Raw genomic sequence first — 25,302 nt, forward strand, 5'->3', positions numbered from 1 at the left:
TTAACGGTTCTGGTTTGACTGCCTTGAAATTGCACTGTGGGAAAAAAAAATGGGCGACAACTTTTTGCCAGATGTAAAGATCCCCCCAGAGTTTGGTGTGTGAGTATATTATTTTCTAAAAATTGCATTTGTTATATACAAATACATGTTGCCAAAGTTTTCCTAAGTCCCTTGTTTTTGAAAATAGTCTAAGTTCTATAAGGGTGTTTATTTTACTCACATGTTGAGATTTTTGAGCAGTAGCGAAAAGGGAAATTGCAAACACATGCAAAGCTTCCCCGTTTTCAGTGATGTGGGCACTGGCAGTATAGATAGGAAAAAGATAAGGAAACTCTTTTCAGAGAACTTATAATCTAGTGACAGAGATGGGCATGTAGATAATCAATTGGAGTAAAATGATGTAGATGCTCTGATTGTGGTGTGGAGTGGGGACAGTGGAAGCCAGTAAAAGGCAGTGATCAATTCTGCAGAGGTGAGATTTGAGTCTACTGTCTAGAGGAAGTGATCAGATACACAGATAATGCTCATAATACTGAATGGAAAGTGATAAGTGTAAAAGTGCTCTTTGTTTCTAGAGAAAGAAATTCCTTCTGTTTTAGGCAGTTAGGGAAGGCCTGAGTAAGGATGATGATAATTTTGCTGCACTTTTCAGCAGCAAATTCCATTTTGCAAAGAGTTTTCAAATGTGTCATCTGGGAGGCAGTTGAGATAATAATCGGTATTGGTTCAGAGAGGTAGGGTGACGTACCCACATTCACACAGCAGGTGATGACACAAGCATGTGTTGCGTTCAGCGTTTCTGACCATTTATTCCACAAAGAAGCCGAGTGAGCACATCTTATCACTTCCTTTCATTCCTCCTTCCTTCCCTTAACCACTGGCTTCCCAGCACATATTAGGATAAAGCTTTCACTCTGGACCCTAGCCTGCAAGGTCCCACACGATTTAGGCCCCTGTCTCCCCCCACCACTGCCCCCGCCCAGCCTGGGACTGGCCTTGGCCGAGCCCCCTTGCTTGCCCTGCACTCTGGCTGTTTCGAGAACACACTAAGGTTGTTTTCAGCCCAGGATTCTTACATATGCTCTGTAGTTGTATAGAAACCAACCACACAGAAACCAACCCCCCACCCCACGCTCCTTCTTGATTTTGGTTTATTGTTAGAATATTACCACCTCAGAGAGACTTCCTTGGCCTCTGCATCTAAGGCACACCCCACCTTCCCATTAGCCTCCACCTCTCTTCTTTGTGTTACTTGTTGTGAAATAATAGCATCAGAAGTCATTGGTTTTTTGTTCCTGTTTGTTGTCTCGTATGCCTAACCAGAATGTGAGTTTCATGGAGGGAGGCAGTAGGGAATATTTTTATACACTGCCATTTCTCTAAATCTTGGGATATAAGTAGCACTTGATAAGTATTTATCAAATGAACAAATGTGACTTTAAGTGCTTAAAGAGCAATTGAGATACTTAAATTGATATAGTTTTCTGAGAGCCAGAAATGAACATCATTGGAATGACTATAATTTCCCAGCGTATAGGTCAGAGATCTGGAATTTATTTGAGACAAAGCTGATGTGAAACGCAAATTTTAATTTCATTCTTGGATTGTTCATTGCTAACGTATAGAAATATGATTGATTTTTGTATATTCATTTTGTATCCTGCCACCTTGCCGAACTTCAACTCTGAATTTTTAGCTCATGTAGGTTTTTTGATGGATTCCTAAGAATTTTCTATATACAAGATCATGACATCTGCAAACAGAGGTAGTTTTACTTTTTCTTTTGAAATCTGGATGCCTTTTATTTCTTTTTATTACTTAATTGCCCTGGTTAGAACCTCCAATGTAGAAGTGGACAGAAGTGGTCCCCAGAACAGAAGTGGTGAGAGCAGACACCCTTACCCTGTTCTTGATGTTATTGGGAAGACGGATAGTCTTTTACCAGTGATGGTGATGTCAGCTTTTGGGTTTTTTAGACGCCCTTTATTATTAGGTTGAAGAAGTTCCTTTTTACTCACTTGTCAAGTGTTTTTATATGAAAGTGTGCTGGGTTATTGTCAAATGACTTTTCTGCAGGAAAATAAAGTTTTAGACTAAATTTTTCTGTTTTATTTATTTATTTATTTATTATTATTATATTTTTAAATTTTTTTTCAACGTTTTTTATTTATTTTTGGGACAGAGAGAGACAGAGCATGAACGGGGGAGGGGCAGAGAGAGAGGGAGACACAGAATCTGAAACAGGCTCCAGGCTCCGAGCCATCAGCCCAGAGCCTGACGCGGGGCTCGAACTCACAGACCTCGAGATCGTGACCTGGCTGAAGTCGGACGCTCAACCGACTGTGCCACCCAGGCACCCCTATTTATTATTATTTTTAAAGACATTTTATTTTTTTTATTTGAGAGAGAATGAGTGGGGAGAGGGGCAGAGGGAGAGAGAGAAAAAGAATGAGCTGGGAGAGGGGCACAGGGTGAGAGAGAGAGAATGAGTTGGGAGAGGGGCAAAGGGAGAGGGAGGGAGTCTTCAGTTATTTCTTTGAAAAAATGTTTATTTTGAGAAAGAGAGAATGTGAATGGGAGAGGGGCAGAGGGAGAAGGAGAGAGAGAGACAGAGAGAGAGAGAGAGAGAGAGAGAGAGAGAGAGAATCCTAAGCAGGCTCTTTGCTGTCAGTGCAGAGCCCAACTTGAGGCTTGATCCCACGAACTGTGGGGTCATGACTTGAGTCAGATGCTTAACCCACTGAGCCAGCCAGGCGCTCCCAGATCTTTCTTTTTAAAGCACAGATTGCAAGGCAGAAGGTTTCTTCTTGACCCCCATGCTGGAGATGTTTGGGAGTTTCCGCCTTTCTTCCGTGAGCTCCCTATGTATTCGGAGAAGCATTTGTCAAAAGGTGAACTGTCTGAGAAGGAAGCCAGTGACTGTCCTCTTGGAACAACTCTGATGACAGGATGTTTCCCTGTAAGTCTCAGGTACAAACTGCTGGAATGTGATGCCGTACCTGACACGCACACCATTTCCGTGTTTGTTTTGCGGGTGTAATACTGTCAACGCACTGTTGAATGAGCTGATTTCAAGCTGTTGATATAGTTCAGACCTTGGCAGTTCTCTAATCTCCTTGAAGCTTTAGTGTTTGATTGCATTCGTTTGCCCTGCAAATAGTCAACGATGTAAGTGATCTCAAAGTGAGAATATATCTAAAGCCTGTATTTATAATAGACAAGGTTCGAAGGAGAGCTGAGACCTTGTAAAATACACATATGGACTTCGTGAGCATGTAATGAAGACTTAACTTCCACTCGTTGGGGCCTGTCAAACAGCCATATTACAAGCATGATTTGGTGGCATGGGACTTCTATTCTTGATGTTAAAATAACATCCAGCAAAGGGAGTTGGTGGAAAAACAAGCTGTCAGCTAGGAGAATGAAGGGTAAGTAAGGTGGGATATCCCTAAAGTTGTATTGTGTTAATTTAGCAAGTTCAGAACTTTGAAGCACATTAGTTTTTTCTTGGGAGGGTCCTACTATCCAATATTGTACTATACCTTCACAAAGCTATGAAAATAGCACTGACATTTCTTGGAAGTTTTGGATATTTATTGGCAACAATGTATATGCTGGGGTCTCTGTTTGGGAGAGGGTCCTGCACCCCCCCCCTTTTTTTTTAATACTCATTTTTGAGAGAGAGAGAGAGACAGAGTGCGAGCAGGGGAGGGGCAGAGAGAGAGCGAGACACCGAATCCAAAGCAGGCTCCAGGCTCTGAGCTGTCAGCAGACAGCCTGACGCGGGGCTTAAACCCATGAACCATGAGATCATGACCTGAGATGAAATCGGACGCTCAACCGACTGAGCCACCGAGGCGCCCTGGGTCCTGCCCCTTTTGATCAGTGAAAGAAAGATACTGGGTGGTATTTTAGTTTTAGTTGGAAGTTACTATTTTCTGTTCCATGTGGTGTCACTAAAAATGCTGAGATGCTATGGCTTTGGCTAGTAAGAGCCAAGAGTCCAATGAGATCCAGTGAGGAGGGCCTCATCATTTTGTTGTTGAATCTTACCAATTAGGCTGTAAAGTATTGATTTATGTTAATATTACTGACTCCATTATACAAGACAAAAAGCTGAATCTTGTGCTGATGGCTTCCCTAAGGGCATTTTATGAAATGGTAGAGAATGGATTTGATTGCAGGGAACCTACCGCCACATTTTGTGCTCTCATACATATCCCAATGCAATGATAAATTTTTCAGTTACTTAACTGTCATCTGTGACAAATATGAGCATTTTAGTATCTTAGAGAAAGTCTTTTTGAACTTTTATCCCACAGGTGAAATAAGTCCCTTTGGTTGTTTTCTTCACGAAAAAGTCAGGTGGTCTCTGCTTGAATGCTTCCAGCACTAAAGAGCTCACTACTTCACGTTGGCAAACTTTTTTTCTTCTTTTTTTTTGTTTTTTATTTTTAATGTTCATTTATTTTTGAGAGAGAGAGTGGGAAAGGGGCAGAGAGAGAGGGAGGCAGCTGTCCGTGTAGAGACCCATGTGGGGCTCGAACACACAAACCATGAGATCATGACCTGAGCCCAAGTCTGCCACTTAACCAGTTGAGCCACCGAGATGCCCCGTGTTGGCAGACTTTTTCCTTGTTCTTCCTTATTTTGAGCCAGTCTGAAGGTCAGATCGTTTTCCTAGAATTACGGTATACAAGATTCTCCTGCTTTCCCAAAGTCAGGTACTCAGAGGAACCTTTGGTAAGCTGACATGGCATAAAGTCAAGAAGCAATTGTCATTAATTATGTGGAAAATTTTTTGAGCATTCCCAGACCCCCCAAAAATTATCTTAGGTTTTTCTGATACTTTAGGACACATCTTGCTAATGGATGCACAGAATAAATCGAGAGAAAGCACAGATGCTCGCAGACGCATTTCAAAGCTATGGCGGTTTGATGCTGAGTTGCTGAGTGTAGTTCAGGGAAGAGCTTGGTGGGGCCGCTCTTCAGCCTCCGTAAGGCTCGCTGCAGAACAGACTCTGAATGCTATTTTCGCTTTTCACCTTTTTCTTTTTTTATAAAAGTGAAAATCCTCTTTGGATTTCTTTCGGTTAGTAAAAATAGGTACTAATGCAGGTCTCTTTTGAGAGCAAAGTGGTGTAAGGCCAACTTCTAAAAAGCAGGATATATCTATATTGCTATCTCTGTTTAAACATACAGGCAACTATGGGGCGCCTGGGTGGCTCGGCCGGTTAAGCGTCTGACTTTGGCTCAGGTCATGATCTTGCGGTTCATGGGTTCAAGCCCTGCGTCGAGCTCTGTGCTGACAGATCAGAGCCTGGAACCTGCTTCGGATTCTGTGTCTCCCTCTCTCTCTGCCCCTTACCCACTTGTGTTGTGTGTCTCTCTCTCAAAAATAAATAAACATTAAACATACAGGCAACTAAATGCTCTAGATGTTTTCTTTTTGTTTTGGGGAACAGCTTTATTGAGATAGATTCATATACCATACAGTTCACCCATCTAATATCCACAGAGCTGTGCAACCATTGTAAGAATCAATGTTAGAACGTTTTCAGCACCCTCAAAAGAAACTCTATACCGATAACAGAAACCTCCCCGTTTCCCCTCAACTCTCCCTAGCCCCAGGCATTACTAATCTGCTTACTCTTTTTATAAGTTTTCCCATTCTGGACACTTCATAGAAATGAAATCATACAACATGTGGCCTTTTGTGACTGGCTTCTTTCACTTAGCATAATGCTTTCAAGCTTCATTCATCGTCTATGTATCAGAACTTCATTCCTTTTTATGGACAAATAAGAATAGTCCACTTATGAATATACCACATTATGTTTATGCATTCATCACTTGATAGACATGGGAGTCATTTCCATTTTTTGGATATTATGAATAATGCTGGTATAAACGTCTGTTCCAAATTATTTCCGATGGAACCGTCTGGTGTCTCCCTGGTCCTGCATTGTATGTACTTGGTGGTTAATCTGAGTCTCATATTTTACATGGTAAAATCTCGTGTTGTTGCTTTTAGTCCGGCTCCACCTCGCTGGATGTTTGGAATTTGGTTTCTTTGATCTACTGTGTGATCTGTTCATTCCAACCTTGTGCACTGGGTCAGTTGATTAAATCTCCACTGAATCTTTACTGAAATCCTAGATCAAAATGCTGTTCAGTATAGGGTGGCTTCTCGGCCACATGGCTTGTTACTGTGGGGGAGGCAGGGCCACCTTCCAGCCACTGGTCTCTGTACAGTTTGGGGACTAACACACTTTCATGTTAGTATCAAGTATTTTAAGTCATAAAAACACTTTTTAAAAATTTCTGCCATCACCCAGATGGTCTGGTGTTACAGGATCATTTTTGTCATTTTCTTATCTCTTGTGAAGTTCGTTAGTTGTTTCATGTTCTAGCTCAGACCAGAATTTGAATTCTGGCTTTGGCACTAACTACTTAGTGCCAGAACGACGTTGGGCACGTTACTTGAAGTTCAGTTAATTTTCTCATCTGGAAAATGAGGATAATAGTAGCACTGACCTCATAAGGTTGCTGAGAGGGTGGAATGAAGACAGAAATCCATGCAGAGGACTCGTCGTGGGCCAGGCACACTGGTGAGGGCTGTATTTCAGGGAAGAAAATGGAGGCCAGGGAATTTTCTGTGACTTTCTCAGTGCCAAAGCTAGAGCGACGTGGATCCGGTCGAACACTTCCTGTTCCTTTGGCACCTTGTTCCGGTTTCAGTTTCTGAAGGAAATGAAGCTCTTTGTGATCTTGGAGCACACACCTGTGGAACTTGAGATTTCTTAGGAATTGACCCGGCTCTGCCCTGCCTCTTCCTCAGCATTTCTGTGTGTGAGTTTATCATTGTTGGCCCTACGCCACAAAGATGTCAGTCACGTCTCAAACTGTGCTGGTCACCCGATAGAGAAAACTGCACAGGAACACAGCCCAGCCCTTTGAGGATCTGCCTGCCTAGCTGTTGGTGATAAGTGACGATAGCCATCTTATCATTCAAGTCTGTGAATTATTATTTATTTAGACTGGAATAATCTCGTTAAGAGAACTGTGTGTAATCTCTGCATCATAATCAGATTTCAGTTTATCACTTGGAGCTGTGACTCAGTCTTGTGGAATTTTAAGGACATAATTTAAAGAAAACATTCCTGCTTGCTTTTTTAGAAGGGCGTTTGTTGGACTTACATTTGTCAAACCTTTAGCTACTATTTTCAAAGTTGTGGTACCGAGTTATTATTTCCAGACATTCACATAGCCTGGCCCTTTGAGGCCTTAGAACAACTGAAAAGTCTGAGGGAAGAGCGGCATCTGATTACTAATTCTCTTCAGATACTGTTATGGAACGGATAGCTGATGTTTTTTGTATTCAAGATGAAGGATATTCAAGTCAATATTTGTATGTCATTATTTTCTTTCTGTTACGCTGAGCAAAATGTCAGCACTGTACCAAAGACCAGTGTTTCTCAAATTTATGTATAGACATCTTATCAAAGGGAGAAGCATCTTGCAAGAACTCTGTGAATTTATCCAGGCCCCACAAACACAAGATATTTCAGTTTTGTTGCATGAAAGTGTCTTTTGACTGCCAGTTATCAGGTTTTTTGCCTGGTTTGTATTGGGAATATTTTATTTTTAGTTATTCATAGAAATAAAAACAAATCTTGAACTTTTGACTTTTGAGAAGACTGTACTGTTCTTCTAATTCCATTTTGAGAAACCTTGCCCTAGAGGTGAGCCCACCAGTAGGAAGTGAGGGAACTCTGATGGTCTCCAGGAGGTTGTAGTTTGTAGTAGATTGATAAAGTTCTAGATTAAATCGTATGATGCTGTCTTCTGAGATTTTGTTTGCTTGCAAAGATGCAGATAATTTTTTAAAAATTACATATGTGTAACATATATATGTGTAACTTAAATATATGTGTGATTTGTCAACTTCAAATATTAGGCAATCTTATTTAGAGTGGACATGCATGTTGTTCTTTAACACCTGGTATTTGTGCTATACTGTCCTTGTGTTTTTTTAAAGTTTATTATCTTTTAGTGATCTCTACGCCCAATGCGGGGCTCAAATTTATGACCTCGAAATCAAGAGTCACACGCTCTTCCGACTGAGCCATCCAGGTGCCCTGTCCTTGCATTTTTTTTGCCTTGGCCCAGCCTCCTTGAACTACACCATTTCTTTGTCACTTTCTGACATGGCTTCTTACCTGGCACCTGCCTGTCCTATTTGTGGCTTTGGGACCACTTAAGAAGGAGAAGATGATGACTCAAGTGTGTTACCTGGATGTGTACTTACCTGTGAGTGCAGAAGCTGTATTAGTTTCCTAGGGGTGCCACAGCAAAACGTCAAACTTAAAAGGAGAATCTATTCTTTACCTCTTTTTCCTTCTGGTGGCTATCGGTATCCCTGGACCCTGTGACTCCATCTCTGTCCGGTGGTCGAGCTGCCTCTGCCTCTTCTGCCTGTCAAATCTCCCCTTGGCCTCACTCTCCTAAGGATACTTGTCGCTGGATTTAGAACTCACCTGGATCATCAAGGATCAATATCTCCTGTTAGAATCCTTAACTTAATCACACCGAGGCTTGTAAAGGAGTGTTTGCTCTTGACCATACAACGTGGTGTTCGCAAGTTCTGGGCATTAGGACATAGACTTTCTCTCTTTTGGAGGGGGGAGTCAAGGGTCACTCTTTAGCCCCCTACTATAACCTAAAGCTCTAGATTTCTTCTAGCTGACACAAACACCAGTGCAGAATGCCGGATGCTCAGCAGTCTCAAGAGCTGCCGCTTTGCTTTCCAGGAAACTGGGTGATATACTGGTCTGTTGCATCCTTCTCTGTTTTTTTGTTCAGTAAAAACTTGGCACGTACCAGGCACCGGGTAGGCATGGAGGGATACCCTTCAAAGCATTACAGATGCCATGTCTGTCTTTTAATTGGGTTTGCATTCCACTGGAGACTTCCAGTGCGTTCCTTCTTCTTTGAACTCTTACCACCCGCTAACCCGTATGGACGTCTCTCTCCCTCTGCCCTCTCAGAGAGTCCTGCCCAGCGTCCACTGTTGACAGCTTCGTTTCTGGTTGAGCACTTTATGTGAACATGAAAATTCATAGCAGCCTTAGTGGAGGAAATGAAGCTGATGTGGTTGGTGGACAAGGGACAGCCATCACTGTCTCGCCACTTGCCCAAAATGAAAGCTACCCTCTGGAGAACTCAGAGTAGAACATGGGGTATGTGATATGACTGTATTTCCAACACTAAAATGGGCTATATCTCTTCATCGTGTACTGTAAGTTGATCATCGTCAGCATGACCGTCACTGTGGTCGTCATTCTCTTTGTCTTCATCATTCTCTTCCTCCTCATGATCACAACTTGTAGAGCATATTTGAAAGCTCAGACCCTGTGCCATGTATGTTTTGTGCATTACCATATTTGATTCCCTTACAATTCCCAAAGGGAGCTCCTGTTATCATTCCACTTAACAGATGAGGCAAATGAGTCCCAGAGGAGAGGTTACCTGTTTATATTCCTGTGGCTAGCCCACGTCTGAGCTTTTTGATCCAGAGCCTGAGTTTTGCCAGTAAACAGCCTGCCTCTTCACTCATCCTGCACTAGGGGCTTTCAGGTTTTAAGGAAATGAAGGCTAACAACAGACGGTAGTTATTTGAAAGGCAGTGGAATGATGTATTCAAGGTCCATTTGCTTTGGGATATTTCATGTCTCGTCTGGTTTCTTCCTAGTTCACTTTCAGAATATAACGGATCTGGAATGAACAGGGCCCCAGTGTTTGGAGTTTCTTTTCTCTCCCTTCACTGCTTTAAATGGGAAGGTCTTTGCGGATCAGAGGAGAGGTTAATGGATTGCGTGGTGTCCCTCAGTGTTTGGGGGTTTCCAAAGAGCTTGCTATGGAGATGTGGGGAAATAAGGGGGGTGCTCTGCTAGCTTTGACGGGAGGAGGTCCAAGCAGGTTGTTGTCTGATGAGGTGCAATTAGGGGCATATTTACAGAGAAGGATCTGAAGCTTAACTGTTTGGTCATCTCCTTGGAGTAACCTGTTGGCTCTGAAATACCCCTGGTTCTAGTGGAATGAATGGAATTACTTTCCTCCTTCAAATAGATACAGAACACCTACCGTAAAGCATTGTTCTTGGTGTTGGAGATACAGCAGTGACCAGAAATAGCTGAAATCCCTTGTGTCCAAGGGCGCTCATAGAAGTGGGACAAAATGGAAACCAAAGGAAAGCAAGAAGCCACGGCACATGGTTATCCTGTGGACTACAGCTGTGGCATGAGTAGTTTGTTAGGCAATGATTATTTTTATTAATGTGGGGGAGAGAAATTTTACAAACGTTCATTTCCCCTTGCTTTCTTTATTAATGTATTTTTTAAAGGAAAATCCCTGAGTTAGTCCTGACTCTCATTTAGGTAAATGTTTCCAATTCATTTAAAGCTTATCAGCTTCTGTGTTTTGCACCACTGCAGATGGGTTTGTGGTTCTGTTTAAAAGCTGGGCCAGGAGTACTTATATAGAAACTTAATCCGGGTTTAGAAGTGTCAACAGATGCCTCATGAAATCTGACAGGGATTAAGAAACAAAAGTAATTTCTTTGTTTGGTTTGGGGAAGGGTGGTACCCAAATCTAGGTGCTTGGTCATGAGCGGTAATTTCAGTGCTTATGCCTTTTAGAAAAATTAAAAGCAGGGAGTAAACCTTTCCTGCTACAGAGATCTGAGATTTAGAATGGATGGGTCTAATTTTGTTTTGCATTTATATTTAATGGTCCAGGTCTCTTTCCCGTGGGCCAGTGCACATTTAGCTACTGAATGCATTCTGAGGAGACCTTGCCGGCAGTAAGGAGGTCTTCCCAGCCTCCCCATCTGGAAGCCCCAGAGGGAAATCTGGCGCAGTGACCGGCGGGGCCATGCAAGGCTTACCTGCGGAGTTGCTTCCGCACTCTCCACTCGCCTGGATTGTTTATAAAAATCAAAGGCCCAGGCAGAAGCCCAAGTGCCGACCCTGAGTTATTAAATCGGCTCTTCTGGCCGTTTTGTTTTGTTTTGTTTTGTTTTGTTTTGTTTTGTTTTGTTTTGTTTCGCAGCCACAGAGCTGCCCACCAGCCACAGACCCTGACCCCGTGCTGTGGTGTGTGCCTTTCTCCGCCTCGGGCCGTCAGCCTTCCAATTTGTAAAGCCATCGTTAAATTGAGTTCAGACCGTTGATTCCATTTTTCTCCTGCACAGTTTGTCAGTTCTCTCCGCTTTGCTGCCTGGTGTGAGGACTTTCCTTGGCCGGCCTCGGGGGAACTTCGGTTCAGTTCCCTGATGCCCGCTTCGGGTTTGGGGGCAGCCCGCGGCCCTCCGCTGGCGTTGGGAAAGTAACCTGGGCATGCGCAGTGAGGTGGCCTGCCACTCCCACGACAGGTGCCCCTGTGCCAAGGGCGCTGCCGGGTAAAGGGCGGTCTGAGCTCTCTGGAGGCTCCACTGTGTTGGCCTTGCTGCACTTTGTACGGATCGGGCCCTTCCTGACCTGGGGAACTCTTGAGCTCCAGATCTGGCTGGAAAATAAGGAGGCTTTTGCTTGTGGCTTCTGGTTATTCTATACGTAGTGAAAGCTTAAATCTACAAGCATGTATGTATTTAAAAATTAAGAGTAGCTTTTGATCCTGAGTAACCAGGGAGCAGATGGGTGGAAGTTTTTCTTTATTAATTTTAATTTTTTTTTTTTAAGAGAGAGAGAGAGCGAGAGAACCTACGAGTAGGGGACAGGCAGGGAGAGAATCCCAAGCAGGTTCCACACTCAGTGCTAAACCTAGTTTGGGGCTATATCTCCTGAACGATAAGATCATAACCTGAGCTGAAATCAAGAGCGTGGCGCGTAACTGATTGAGCAACCCAGGCATCTCAGAAGTTTTTCCTTTATGAAATTATTGTAACAACGAAAGCGAAGTGGAGGACTGCCATTTTGCATCCACTAATGAATTAATTGCCAAATGTAGGCATGGGCATTAACAGTGAGTTAATCCTATCACAAAAAGACAACCAGGTATCTTGAGCCCCCAGTGATAGAACACATTACCTCTTAGGAAATAGTCTTGCAACACCCTACTCCCTTCTACCTTCCACTCCTCCCCCTAGAAAAACCCCACATAAGGCTGTTCAAGTGTCCAAATATCCATTTTTTTCCCCTAAACTATATAAGAAGCATGGAACACTTCACAAATTTGCCTGTCATCCCTGTGCAGGGGCCATGACAATCTTCTATCATTCCAATTTTAGTATATGTGTTGCTGAAGTGAGCACTGTCCAACCACCAATTTAAAGGCATTACAGAGGTCTGGCTGGAAAACGTGGTGAACAGCACCATAGGAATACAAAAGGCAAATTCCAGACTGACCAAAGGTCTGGATTTTTGAATGAGTAAATTGCAAGGGGGAAATAGAGAGGAAGAGGAAAACCATAAAGATTTTAAAAGATATACTGGTCATGCTCTGTGTGGACCTTATCTGGATCCTGATTCAAATGAATTAACAAGTAAAAACTAGGCATTTGGAGGGACACCTGGTTGGCTCAGTTGGTTAAATGTACAACTCTTGATTTTGGCTCAGGTCCTGATCTCATGGTTTGTGAGATCGAGCCCTGTGTTGGGTTCTGTGATGACAGCATGGAACCTGCTTGGACAGACAGGTACTCTCTCTCTGTCTCTCTCTCTAAATAAATAAACAAACTTTAAAAATAAACAAAAAAAACAGGCATTTGGAAGCTTGGGCATCGTGTATGGGATTGCGGCTTCTCTGTGGGGTCTTTGTTGGAAATTTTCCAGACTTAGAGATAAAAAAGGGAGCTAGGGTAAGGTATCTCCAAAAAAGCTTTTCCTAATATAAAAGCCACATGTGTTCATTGTAACAAACACAGGTAATATAAACATGCTTCTGAGTTAGTTACTTTGAATACCTTAGTGCATTTTTGTATATACTTGTCTTAGATTTTTTTTTTTTTTTGATGAAAATTGTATTCTGCTGTAATGTGCCCTTTTCATTGAAGTATTCATTTTACGTGTTTTAGGCTATTACTCTTCTAAAACCTTTAGAATTGACCATTGAGAAGTGTTTAGTTTAATGCTTATACCATGATTTTATTTAACTATTTCTTTATTGTTAAATATAGGGTGCTTACAGTTTTAGATATTATAATGAGTTCTGTGATGAAAATCCTTCTAACTAAATCCCAACACTTGGCCTACTTTCCTAAAATAAATTCCTCGGAAATCTCAGGCAGTATTTGTCCCTAGTGTTTTGGATAGCTTTTGCTTGCACACTTTGCTTATGAAATGTTCTTAGCTTTCTTTCAGAATAGTAAGCCCCATATTTTCGATAACCTTCCTGTTTCATAAACGTGTCAAGATGTCCATGGGTATTCACACCTGCCTGTTGTTCCCTTGATCTTTGAAAGATACCCTATTCTCATTGGAGCTTGGAAGGAAGATACCATACTTATTAGTTAGGTGTGGCCTTGTGGTGTCTGTGAAATAACATGAATATTCAGCATTTCACCAAACTAAAAACAGTGAGGCCTGCACTGTACTTTGACATTAATTAGTCTGAAGGGGAAATTTCCTTGATAAGCACGGTAGAGCGTTGGAAAGGCAGTAGCTCCAGACTGTGCAATATAGACATTCCAGGCAGATTTGGGGGAAGAACATAATCCTGCCCTCACTAGTGTTTTAAAATGCTTGTGTTGGGTAGCTTGGGTGTAGTCAGCAGCTAGGGTTGTTCAGAGACCTTGTAGAAACATCTATTTTGTGATCAGAGGTCCCCTCCCGTATCTCCGTCCTATTTTTCTCGTCCTCACCCTGGCAGCGAGAGACTGGACCATCCTTGAAACGTTGGGCATGAAATTGCATCGTGTTTCTGAATTCCATACGGGAGTTTATCTATTTCTTGTCTCTGGATGAGGGGACTTTGGTAACTAAAGAGTGAGATGTTTGGTGTTGGAGGTGGGTAAATGAGGGAGTGGTAGGAAAGGTCTTTTTGTGCCTATAGATAAAAGAAATATGAGTCAGATTTTAAAAGCTCGAGGTGAAGTCGCTCATCTGATTTCACAGTGCTCATGAAAACGAGACTCCACCTAGGCCTTCTGTGAAGGCAGCAAACTGAAGTGCTTAGGACCCCCTCTTAGCCTTGTGTAATCCCAATGATGTGGAGGGTTTTTGGTACAGGCCTTGGAGGAAAGTGATTAACTCTAGCTTGGTGGTTAAAAGCAAAGGTTTTGTCATGCCGACAGGACTGAGTTTGCATCATAGCCATGCCACACGTAGTTTTGTGATCTTTGGCAGGTGATGTGAACTTGTGCCTCCATTTTCCCATTTGTAAAATGGTGGGCAGTAATCTCACAGGGTGGCTGTGAGGGGTAAATGAAATAAAAGTGAAGTAATAGATATGTTTACAGTGATCAGAGCAGTGCCTGGTGTGTAATAATGGCTTAATAAATAATAATTACTGATACGCTAGCTCTTTTAGAGGCATTTTAAGGCATCTGAGCTAGTGCGATGATTGCATATAGTCGGCTAATGCTTGTTACACTGTCAGTTTGGTTGTATAATAGGTTTTATTCAACTCTTCCAGATGGACTGGGATACCCTTTGGTTTGAGTTGACCCGTTCACACCCTACAGAAAGGAACAGATGAGGCTTCCAGTTTTTCCCCTTATCGGGCTCTGCGGAATCCGATCCATTATGTATATGGCACCTACCCTAGCAGGGGATGATCACGCTCATGTTTAAATTATACTGCGCACCTACAGAGTTCGAGCAGATGTGTGAATATTAAGTTATTAATAACTAATTGGGTGCTAATTACGTCCCCTGGAGTTCTTGGAGCTGATAAAGAGGTGTCATCTACTGTGTCAGGCCTCTGTTCAGACCTGGAAAATCGTTTTTGGCAGAGGTGCCGAAGTAAACTTTTGAGCTCTAGCTTTCCAACGTCATCTCCCGCAAGCCTTGGTTTTATTTTTATGTGCGGCGTGAAACCTTCCCGATGAAATTGATGTGGCTTCTGGTAAGTGGGAGCTCCATTTGCAAAGAGGGGATAGCCAATACGCAACCCTAGTGTTTCAACGGTGAGGAGATGAGCAAGAACTAAGAGTCATCGCGGGGAAGAACTAAACAATGTTGCAGGGAATTCAGGAGTGCGTGGGTTTTTGGTGTAGTTGGGGAGATGCCTCTAGTTTTGAAGGGCCTTGAACTTGGCTCTTGCAGGATTTAGTTTCAGCCCTAAGGATGTGCGCCTCGCACTTGCCTCCCCAAATCCCATCAGTCGTTCCACCTCCATTCCAATTGGTAATTGTCTGGCTTTTGTTAACTGGAAGGAAGCTTTGCGTTAGAAATCCTGGATGCAAGTCCACATGCTAGGAATATGTTCCACGAGATCTAACATTTATGGAACCTTATCGAGTTAAAGGAACTATTTTTTTTTTTTTTTAAAGCAAGAGAGCGGGAATGTGTGTGTGCTTGTGCACAAGTGGGGGAGGGGCAGAAGGAGAGGGAGAGAGAATCTCAAGCAGGCTCTGTGCCCAGTGTGGAGCCCAGCTCCGTGCTCCATCTCACGACTGTGAGACACGACTTGAGCTGAAATCAAGAGTTGGACGCTTACGTGACTGAGATACCCAGTTGCCCCGAAAGGAGCTATTTTTTTAATGTTTATTTTTGAGACAGAGAGAAAGCGTGTGCGTGTGAGCGGGAGAGGGGCAGAGAGAGAGAGAGGGAGACAGGATCCAAAGCAGGTTCTGTGCTGACAGCAGAGAGTCTGATACGGGGCTCGAACTCACAAACCATGAGATCATGATCCGAGCCGAAGTAGAGAGCTTAACTGACTGAGCCACCCGATCACCCCTAAAGGTGCTGTTTTTAATGTGATAATCATTGAAAATACTACCCTCTCTTCATTTTATCTTTCATTACGTGTCCGCGTTAGATTGCTAGAAGTTTTGCCTCCTACTTTGGAAAGGCAAGATACTCATTTGTCTTAAAGTCAATACAATGAGAGAAGGTGTTGCCCTATGATTGACAGAACCCATTTGCTGCTAGGGAGTTGTTAGAATATTAGGGTTGCCTGGTTTGCTTTGTCTTTTAAAATTAGCTTCATAAATGCACACAACTGAAGAGACTCCCAAGCTTTGGTTCTTACTTTTCCTCCTACCCAACTAAGAGCATTTAAAAAAAAATCAAAGCATGTCTAGACCAGGGGTAAAAGTATACTTTCAGTGATATAAGGGCAAACTGAAGATGAAAGTCAACAAATGGAAGCCTGGGTTTAGCAAATATTCACAGCGATTAACACCTCTTATTGGTCAAATTGGCAGAAAACACCGTGTTTGGGTTGAACCACAGAAAGTAAAAACTACCCAGTTGGGCTGTGGTTGACGGCTTTGTCCACACTACACATAGCACTCCCATCCTGTGTGTTCTGCTGTCTGCTGTCTGAAATCCCTTTCTGGTTTGGGCCTTGTCGGCTCTGAGTCGTAGTGGAAGAAAGGTCTGTCTGATGTTCGGGTTTCCAGCTTCCCTTGCAGCTAATACGGGGGCGTTGACCTGGATGCCACTAGTTACATACATCTGCCTCGGACTTTGGATCTGTTTGTTGCTCATATTGCGAAGACACAGGGACAGAGGAAAAGCCATTTGGGCAGTGGCTAAAACATCCTGTTGACAGGCAGCAGTGGTGGTTGGAGGACCTCTTTTGCCTTAATTGGCTTGGCTCCTGAGCTTGGTTATCTAGCCCAGAGGTTGGCACTTTTTTTTTTTTTTTTTTGATAGTAAATATTTCGGGCCCTGGGGGATATACAGTCTTATTTGGAACTACTCAACTCCGCCGTTGTAGCGAAAGCAGCCGTGGATGGTATATGGATTTGGATATAGTTTGCCAGTTCCCGGTCTAGCCTCCCTGGTGGTCCTGGGGCTCATCTACCTCTTACTTGCTGTAACTTCTTTTTCTTACATTGGGCAGAGTTGGTTTATTTTTCTTGCCTCTAAGATGCTCATTCCTACTTGGAGACTCCTTAGTCCTAATTTACTGTGGAGTGGCTGTAAAATCCCACCTTCTTTATTTAGACACAAATAGGGGCTGTTCCTACCTCCAAAGAGATAGCAGCTCTTTCCAGGTGAAATATGGCTCACTCCTTCTCTGCAGTAGATCATTTAATTCTTAATTGAACTTATACTCTTCGTCTAAAACTCTTCTGCCCATTCAGAAGTACTTCCATTTGAAACTCCCTGCCCCCTCCTCCCAGGGTTCCTGTGTACCCCTTACTCAGTCTCCTCCAGTGGTTCCTTCTGTATAACTGTAGTATGATATCAAAAGTAGGAGATTGGCATTGTCACATTCATAGACTGTGTTCAGATCTCACCAGTTTTGCACACACTCAATTGTGTACGTGGTATGCTTATGTGTGTATTTCTGTGCATGTAAAAAAGAAACATTTTTTTATTCTTTATTTATTTTTGAGACAGACATATAGAGAGACAGAGCGCAAGGAGGGGAGGAACAGAGAGAGAGGGAGACACAGAATCCAAAGCAGGCTCCAGGCTCTGAGCTGTGAGCACAGAGCCTGACGCAGGGCTCAAACTCATGAACCGTGGGTTCGTGACCTGAGCCGAAGTCAGACGCTTAACCGACTGAGCCACCCAGGCCCCCCTCTGTGCATTTTTATCATATGTTTAGATTCTGGCACTAGAACAGTCCTGCATCTTTACTGTGGTAGTGGTTACATGAATCTAAAGAAGATGATGCCATGTGCTACCCCTTTATTAGCTACATTGAGCCCACCCCTAACCCCTGGCTACCATTAATTCACGGTCATTTCAAGAATATTATATGAATGGAATTACACAGTATATAACCGTTTGGGGTTGGCTTTCTTCACTCAACAGAATTCCTCGGACCCATCCAAGTTGTTGGTCCCTTTTTGTTGCTAAGTCGTATTCCGCGGGATGGATGTAGTCTGGTTTGTTACACAGTTTATCTGTTAAAGGACTTCTGGGTTCTTACAGTCTGGGTATATTCCAAATAAAGCTGCTATGAATGTTCATGTACAGGTTTTTGAGTGAATCTAAGTTTTCATTTCTCTGAGATAAACACCCAAGAGTGTATGTACTTGCTCGGTCGTGTGGTAAGTGCATGCTTAGTTTTATAGGAAGCCAACCAACTATTTTCCTTAACTGGGTGCACGACAGCATGGATTGCTAGTGTTGGAAGCATTCTTGGTTATCTTTCTTTCTTTTTTTTTTAAGTTTATTTATTTAGAGAGAGAGAGAGAGAGAGCCAGGGAGGGGCAGACAGAGTCAGAGAGAGAGAGGGAGGGAGAGAGAGAGAATCCCAAGCAGGATCCCCATGGAGCCCCATGCGGGGCTCAGTCTCACGACCGTGAGATCATGACCTCAGCTGAAATCAAGAGTCGAGTCAGACACTTAACAGGTTGAGCTACCCAGCTGCCCCCATCTTTCATTTTGTTCTTTTTCAAACCATTATCTGCGTTAATGTTACTAAAACAATAATTGCAGCTGTCTGACATGCCTGATATTATACTAAGCACCATGCGCATAGTATCTTATTTAATCTGCATAACAACTCCTCAAGGGAAGGCCCATACCACAATTTCTGTAGCGAGGGAAACTGAGTCACAGTGTAATTGTTCAGGTTCACCCAGGACATTAAGAGGCAGATCCCACAATGCGAATTCTGCCTTTGGAGCTAGTGCTGTTAACCACCACACTAGATGGCTTTTCTAAAACACTACTGAATGTTTCACGCGCTCAACGTTGGGATGTTACCTTACGAAGTATTTCAGTTCTGATGATGGCGTTTTTGAAGCCTATCACAGCCTGCCCTTCTGCAAGCACTGTCTTGCACCCATCATGAATCTTCTACTGCTTTGGCTTGTATTTGCCCTCTTGGCTTTTGATATACCTGAAGCCCAAGAGTTTCCACAACTTCATGGTAAGTGAGGGCTTAATGTTTGACTAAATGGATCCTGTGGCATTGGTCACCCGGGAATATTCTAAAAGTGCAAGTGGTGAAGGAAACTTTTGCAGAGTGTGGAGATGAAGGCTTTCTGAGATTCAAATAACCCAACACATTTGTGTACCTGTCGGTTCATTACCATGCAAATTTGTTCCTTAACCAAGCCCTCACAGTGGAATCGTAGCTGGGCTTAACAGAGCCTAACCATTAAGGAATCCATCCTTTTCTTCCTTGAATGCCTCCATGTATTCCAGGCACAGGCCTTGGCTCTAAGGATCCATCTGTAAGACACTTAGCCTGCCGCCTATCAGGGTACACACATTCACCACAAGGAGGAAGAAAACTGGGTGGCAAGAGAGAGTATCCAAGGAAATAATGAACTACTCTAATATACTTTTGTGGTATAGAGAAGTTTTCTCCTAGAACATACATCTTGAAGTATCTAAATTCTTCTGTTCTGACACAAAAAGCATTTCCTTTTGTGCCAGTGGCTGACTGCAGGGTGTTTATTGGGGTGACCCTAGGCTAACGTACCAAGGGAATGCCTGCACCTCCTAGGCTTTTCTGCAGAAACACATACTCACGACACACTCATTTCGCAGCCATCTGGAATACACTTCTTTCAAAGAGAGGGGATAGAAAATGTTCTATTAGGTTCTGTTACCCTGTATTGCAAGAATAATGGCATATTGCTTGAATGTTTCCCAAGAGAATGTTTTCATGTGCTCCTTGTGTATTTCAAACTCCAAATAGGAAGAAGAGTAATGGTGGCGGTGTGTGGGTTGGGTAGCGACTCTCCACTTTAAAGACTCTGATCTTTGTTGAAGCAATTATTTATTTACATGAGAAAATAGAAGATGTCTTTTCCTTGAATTGTCTCCGCAAGCCCACAAGCTAAGAAACGCATACAGACTTAATATAGTGTAGTGATACCCTGAAGCAGCCACATGTGAGTTTACTACCCAAGTGAAAAAAAGCCTAGTGGAAACTTTGGGCTCAATCAGAGTAACAACTAGGTTATTGTGTTAAGTGTAGTGCAAGGCTCTTTGTATCTTGACTGCTCTCCGAAGTCCATTGCCCTATTTTACACATAAGCAAACTGACAATGTTTTACTTAAGATCACGTGCTTGGTGATAGGGCTTATAATTGGCCGAGCCTGAGTTTGAGGTTTGGTCTCTGCTTATGTCCCTAAGCGCGTTATTTTAGCCAGCACGCCATGTTCTGTCTTGCCAAAAGCAGGCTGTAAAAAATACAAATGGTAGCCGGGAGGTCCCAATCTACTAACCCTAATCAGGGACATCTTTCTTTCTTTCTTTTTTCTTTTTTCCCCCTGATTTCTCTTTGTCCTTAATTCTCTTTTCTTTTCTTCTGAAAAGGAAAAATAAAACCTTTAGACACCACGGGTTGCCATGCCTGGTCATTTTGGTTTTCCCTGTAGAAATGCCGTGATGGCGTGGTGCCAGTGTGAAAAGCACAGCTCTGTGCTGCTGTCAGGAAATGATCGTTTGATGCCTAAGAGTTTCAAAACTGAACCAAGGCAGCCAAGGGTGGAGGCTACATATACCGGAATCCCGAAAACGTTGAATGCCAGCAAAGTCTTACGGAACGGGCCATTGCCACGTTCCCGGGAACATTAGCGGGAATGTGTAATACAAGATTTTTGTGGAATGAGACTCATGTTCGAAGCGCAGAGTGGAGAGCTCTGCACAAAACTGCTGAGAAGCAGCCAGAAAAGAGCTCATGAATGATGGAGCCCTGGCCAGGAGAAAGGATATTTGGCACCTGACTTAATAGGATGCACTGTTATCCAGCCATTGGATGCGTCTGCTGTTTTCACGAGGAGAACTGTGGGACCTCACTCTGGGTGATGACTGAGTAAGGAAGTTTTGTGTTTGAGCCCGTGTGTGTTCTCTACTGTGGAATGAATGTTTCTGAGTACTGGTGTGAACATTTGATCAAATTAAATACACATTCCATCATCAAACACAGTCAAGTTTTATTTTAGTTTATTAATGCAACCATTTTCGGCCGTTTTGTGTTCTTTTAACTCTTGAATTGCAAATGAGCTCTTTTGTCAGATGTATGCATTTGGAGGGGGCTTTCACCAGGATTTGGCTTTATGGCCCGCTTTTCTTGTTTACGTTATGTTATAAATGAATTTTAACGACCAATAAAAGTTTTAGGAATCCTATTTACATCTGAACAATGATTCAGCAACTTGAACCTATATTTTTTGCTGTGGGGTTGTCTAGTAAAAAGTTTATATGATTCTGCTGACTCTAATGGCTCAGATAAATTATACATTTATCTGTGTGTGTGTTTATATTTCTTTCCTCACTACCTACACTTTTAGAACCCTATTCATCAACCTCAATTACACCGGTGTATTTGGACAGTCTTTCTCAGTATTTTTTAAAGGAAAAATATAACTTCTATATGCTACCAGATGGGTGTGTTGGCTATAAGATAAAAATCCCAAAATACTTAACAGACCATCTGGTGTCTTGGTAGGGTTTAGTTGATTAAGTTCTTACGAACTGACTTCCAGGCTCATCAGAGGTAGCAATCTTGCCCCCTTTGGGTTTTTATTTTTAAAAAGTTGTTTCTGTTTTGTTCTATTGTGAATCTTTCTTTAGAACATTCACACAAATTATTGGTGTAGATGGTACCTGCCATTTTTTTCCGTGTTCACGTAGTTACCAGTTGGTCAGTAATAGGGTGTCCTGAACAAACCTGATGAGGCTGGGGGGTTAGGCTTAGTTCGGGGGACACAGCTTTCTCCAGGAGATGGTAACTGGTTCATACGGGAACTGCCTTTCCTGGTTTCATTGGCATTGAGCTTGAAGCTAGGCAGTTTCCATGCACAAACATGATGGAAGTTTTTGGGTATGTACGTCATACGTAGCAGGTCAGGTCACCTCTTGCAAGCCACCCCTTTGGCTCTTGTGTATCTTGGGCAGTGTTAAAAGTGTCATACGCTTTGGCCAGTGGAAGTCATACAAGAATTAAGTATGGCCTTGTAATCCTCACTTTGGAGATGCACAGTATGTTTAGTATGTTAGCTGTTGGCAGAGCTGATCTCTAAGTCTGTCTGCATCTGACTTTGCAGTCGGAATTTCTTCCACAGTGCAGCTCTGTGTTCCCTGATGGATGGCACACTGGCTAAGCCACCTCTCTGTGCCATGAACACTGCTAGGATGAAGGGATCCTCAGAGGAACAAGTGTTCCCCATCTCTGCCCTTCTGGAAATTTGTTCCTCTGGTACAAAACATTTTAAATAAGGTTAATAAGTTTTTTCTCCTCTTGTTTGTGTTTAGGATAAGCATTCAGGCTCCCCACAGTATGATTTTTATCCTAATGTTTTATTTATTTCTAAAATGTTTAAATTGTTTATTTGGAGAGGTGGGGGAGGGGCAGAGAGAGAGGGAGAGAGAATCCCAAGCCGGCTCTGCGCTGACAGCCGGGAGCTCCATCCCACGAGCCGTGAGACCATGACCTGAGCTGAAATCAAGAGTCGGATGCTTAACTGACTGAGTCAACCAGGCACCCTGGTTTTTATCCTAATACTTACATTTTTTTTTAATGTTTATTTTTGAGAGAGACAGAGCGAGAGCTGGGGAGTGACAGAGAGAGAGACATACACACAATCCGAAGTAGGCTTCAGGCTCTGTGTCAGCACAGAGCCCGACGCGGAGCTCGAACCCACGAACCGCGAGATCATGACCTGAGCCGACCGAGCCACCCAGGTGCCCCTATCCTAGTACTTTGAAGCAGGGTTTTTCAACCTCAGCGCTATGGATGTTTGGGGCCAAATAATTCTTTGTTGTGGGGGGCTGTCTTGTGCATTGTGGGAATGAACGGCACTAGCACCCCGCCCCTGCCAAGATGAGACAACCAGAAGTTTCTTCAGACATTGCCTCATGTCCTCTGGGGGCCAATTCCCCCCATTTGAGAGCCACTCTTCTAAAGTAACTGCCGACTATTTGTCACTGGGTAAAAGTTCAGAAGCCCGTTTTGGCAGGTGCAGGATCTTCCTGTCAGAGGAGAGGAGATTTACAGTACAGCCACCGACGTCATGAAGGTAGAAATTATGTCAAGCAACAAATTTGTATTGTAGAACATTTTATAAATACATATAAGATAGAGGAAGGGCAATTTTTAAAAAGTGCTTATCAGCAAAACAGGAAAGAACATTTAAAAAATCATCTCACAATCCAGAGATAATGCTGACTTGATATTTTGTTCTTTGTTCTCGTAGTTTTTTAATCTATACATCTCACGTATAGGAAAGACATAGTATACTTATAGGGATAGATCTGCTGTCCATGATGTTTTGCTGTTTCCCTGTATATCGTGAACATTTCCCATGTTTTTCATTCCCCTTCTCCAGCATGGTTCAAAATGGACACCTTTTCTGCTAGTCCTCATCCATCCTTTTTAGCAGCTGCAATAGTAATCTTCAATTAATGGAATAATATCTATCTTTGTATAATTCTGATGTTGGACATTTAATTTGTTTTAGGTTTTTATTTATTTTTCCTGTTCCAAAAAATGCTTTGATTTATTCCCCAAGTATTTATTTATAATGTGCTGTGCCCCAAGCATTCCTGTTTGAGGTCCCTGGGGTAAAACAAATGAAGCAAACAGAGCCCTGTCCTCATGGTTCTGACAGTCCAGCAGATCACTTACAGCTGAGTCGTTGTATATATATCTTTGCTTTGTCTTGTTGGGATTCATTGTGCCCTGCTGTGGTCTCAAATGTGTTGGCTCCCCCTCCAACCTTCTTTGCTCATCTGGACAACCTCTTCCCAATGTAGAAATCCTAAATCGGCTTGCCTGTGAGATTAGAATTATCCTTGGCTCAGACTGCTCCCAGTTTTCTAGCAAAATCACTGTGAGCCAGAATACACTAGAAACAGCATGTGTGTGCTTTGTTAACTGGGGGAACTGTCAAGGAACATGTAAAGCTAATTAAGGAATTTAATGTTACACAAAGTGTTGACTGAATGCTATCTTTCTTGTGCTGGTTTTCATGGCTGGCCTCGTGGGAAACCCAGTTCGGCATAGGAGAGGCACTAAAGGGGTATGAGATTTCGCACCTTTCCTGAATATTTGACCTTGGTGAATTATTACTTAATCTCTTTGGGCCTCAGTTTACTCTTGTACCTCAGAGTCATTGATAGAAGTAGATCAGATGTGTGGGCAGCGTTTGGCATAGAGTCTGGGGGTGGGGTGGTGCTTACTCAAGAGAATGGAGGCTGCTCCTATTTGACAGCCTTTTGAATCACTTTCTAAGCACCTATTGTATACCTCCCATTTGCCAAATAACTTGACACGCATTCTCAAGTTTTTAATAGTATGCTCAGGTGATAGATGTAGGTGGAATTCTGTCAGTTTTTGCTTCATTTGTTTGGAGGTTCCAGTTTGAGGTGAATGTACATTTCTAAGGTCTTTCTGGTCTCTTGACCATTCTATCCTGGGCTCTTGCACATGGCCTGGAATTTGCATGGCCATGCAAAGGAGGGTTGGTCTGTGCCTTGTTACCAGCTTGCTGAGATGTGGGGCAGAAGGGTCTCTACCTGCCTAGTGAGTCCTCCTGCAGGTGGGGTGGTGGAGCCTCTGAGTCCCATGTCACGTCTGTCCAGAGTTGCACATGTGCTCAGCGCTGCCTCTCAGTGATAGAAATAAGTATCCTGTCCTTCCCCTGCTTCTCTTTATTTCATCACCGATGATTATCTTGCCAGCAGTCAGCCACATTTGCAAGTTACACCTTTCGTGTATTTGTTGACCTGTTCATGATCTTCCCTTACTCTGGATTAAGGTAAGATTGACGAGGGCTGCATCACTTTCATTCATTCGGACACAGGCACAGCTCATTGTATGGTGCTTCGTTTTATTGCACTTGGCGGATACTGTGTTGTTGCAGTTGAAGTTGTGTGGCAACCCTGCATCCAGCAAGCCTATGGGGGCCATGTTTTGCAGCAACATTTGTTCACTTTGGGTCTCTATGTCACGCGCTGGTGATTCTTGTCATATTTCAGACTTTTTCGTTATTGTATCTGTTACGGTGATCCGTGATCAGTGGTTGTTTTTTTTTTTTTTAAATTTTTTTTTTTTTCAACGTTTTTTATTTATTTTTGGGACAGAGAGAGACAGACAGAGCATGAACGGGGGAGGGGCAGAGAGAGGGAGACACAGAATCGGAAACAGGCTCCAGGCTCCGAGCCATCAGCCTAGAGCCCGACTCGGGGCTGGAACTCACGGACAGCGAGATC

The 25,302-nt window shown here is 43.0% G+C and overlaps 1 protein-coding gene and 1 non-coding gene across 5 annotated transcripts in view; one reads left to right on the plus strand and one right to left on the minus strand.

The window, feature by feature from the left end:
• The window catches only part of PTPRG (protein tyrosine phosphatase receptor type G), a 712,847-nt gene that overhangs the window by 64,868 nt on the left and 622,677 nt on the right, over window positions 1-25,302 (plus strand). The window lies entirely within an intron of this gene.
• LOC132679942 (U6 spliceosomal RNA) lies at window positions 12,211-12,313 on the minus strand. The gene has a single exon (XR_009610426.1). It is a non-coding gene; the product is annotated as a U6 spliceosomal RNA (small nuclear RNA).

This window comes from Panthera onca, chromosome A2, assembly GCF_046562875.1.
Source record: "Panthera onca isolate mPanOnc1 chromosome A2, mPanOnc1 haplotype 2, whole genome shotgun sequence".
Lineage (NCBI taxonomy): Eukaryota > Metazoa > Chordata > Mammalia > Carnivora > Felidae > Panthera > Panthera onca.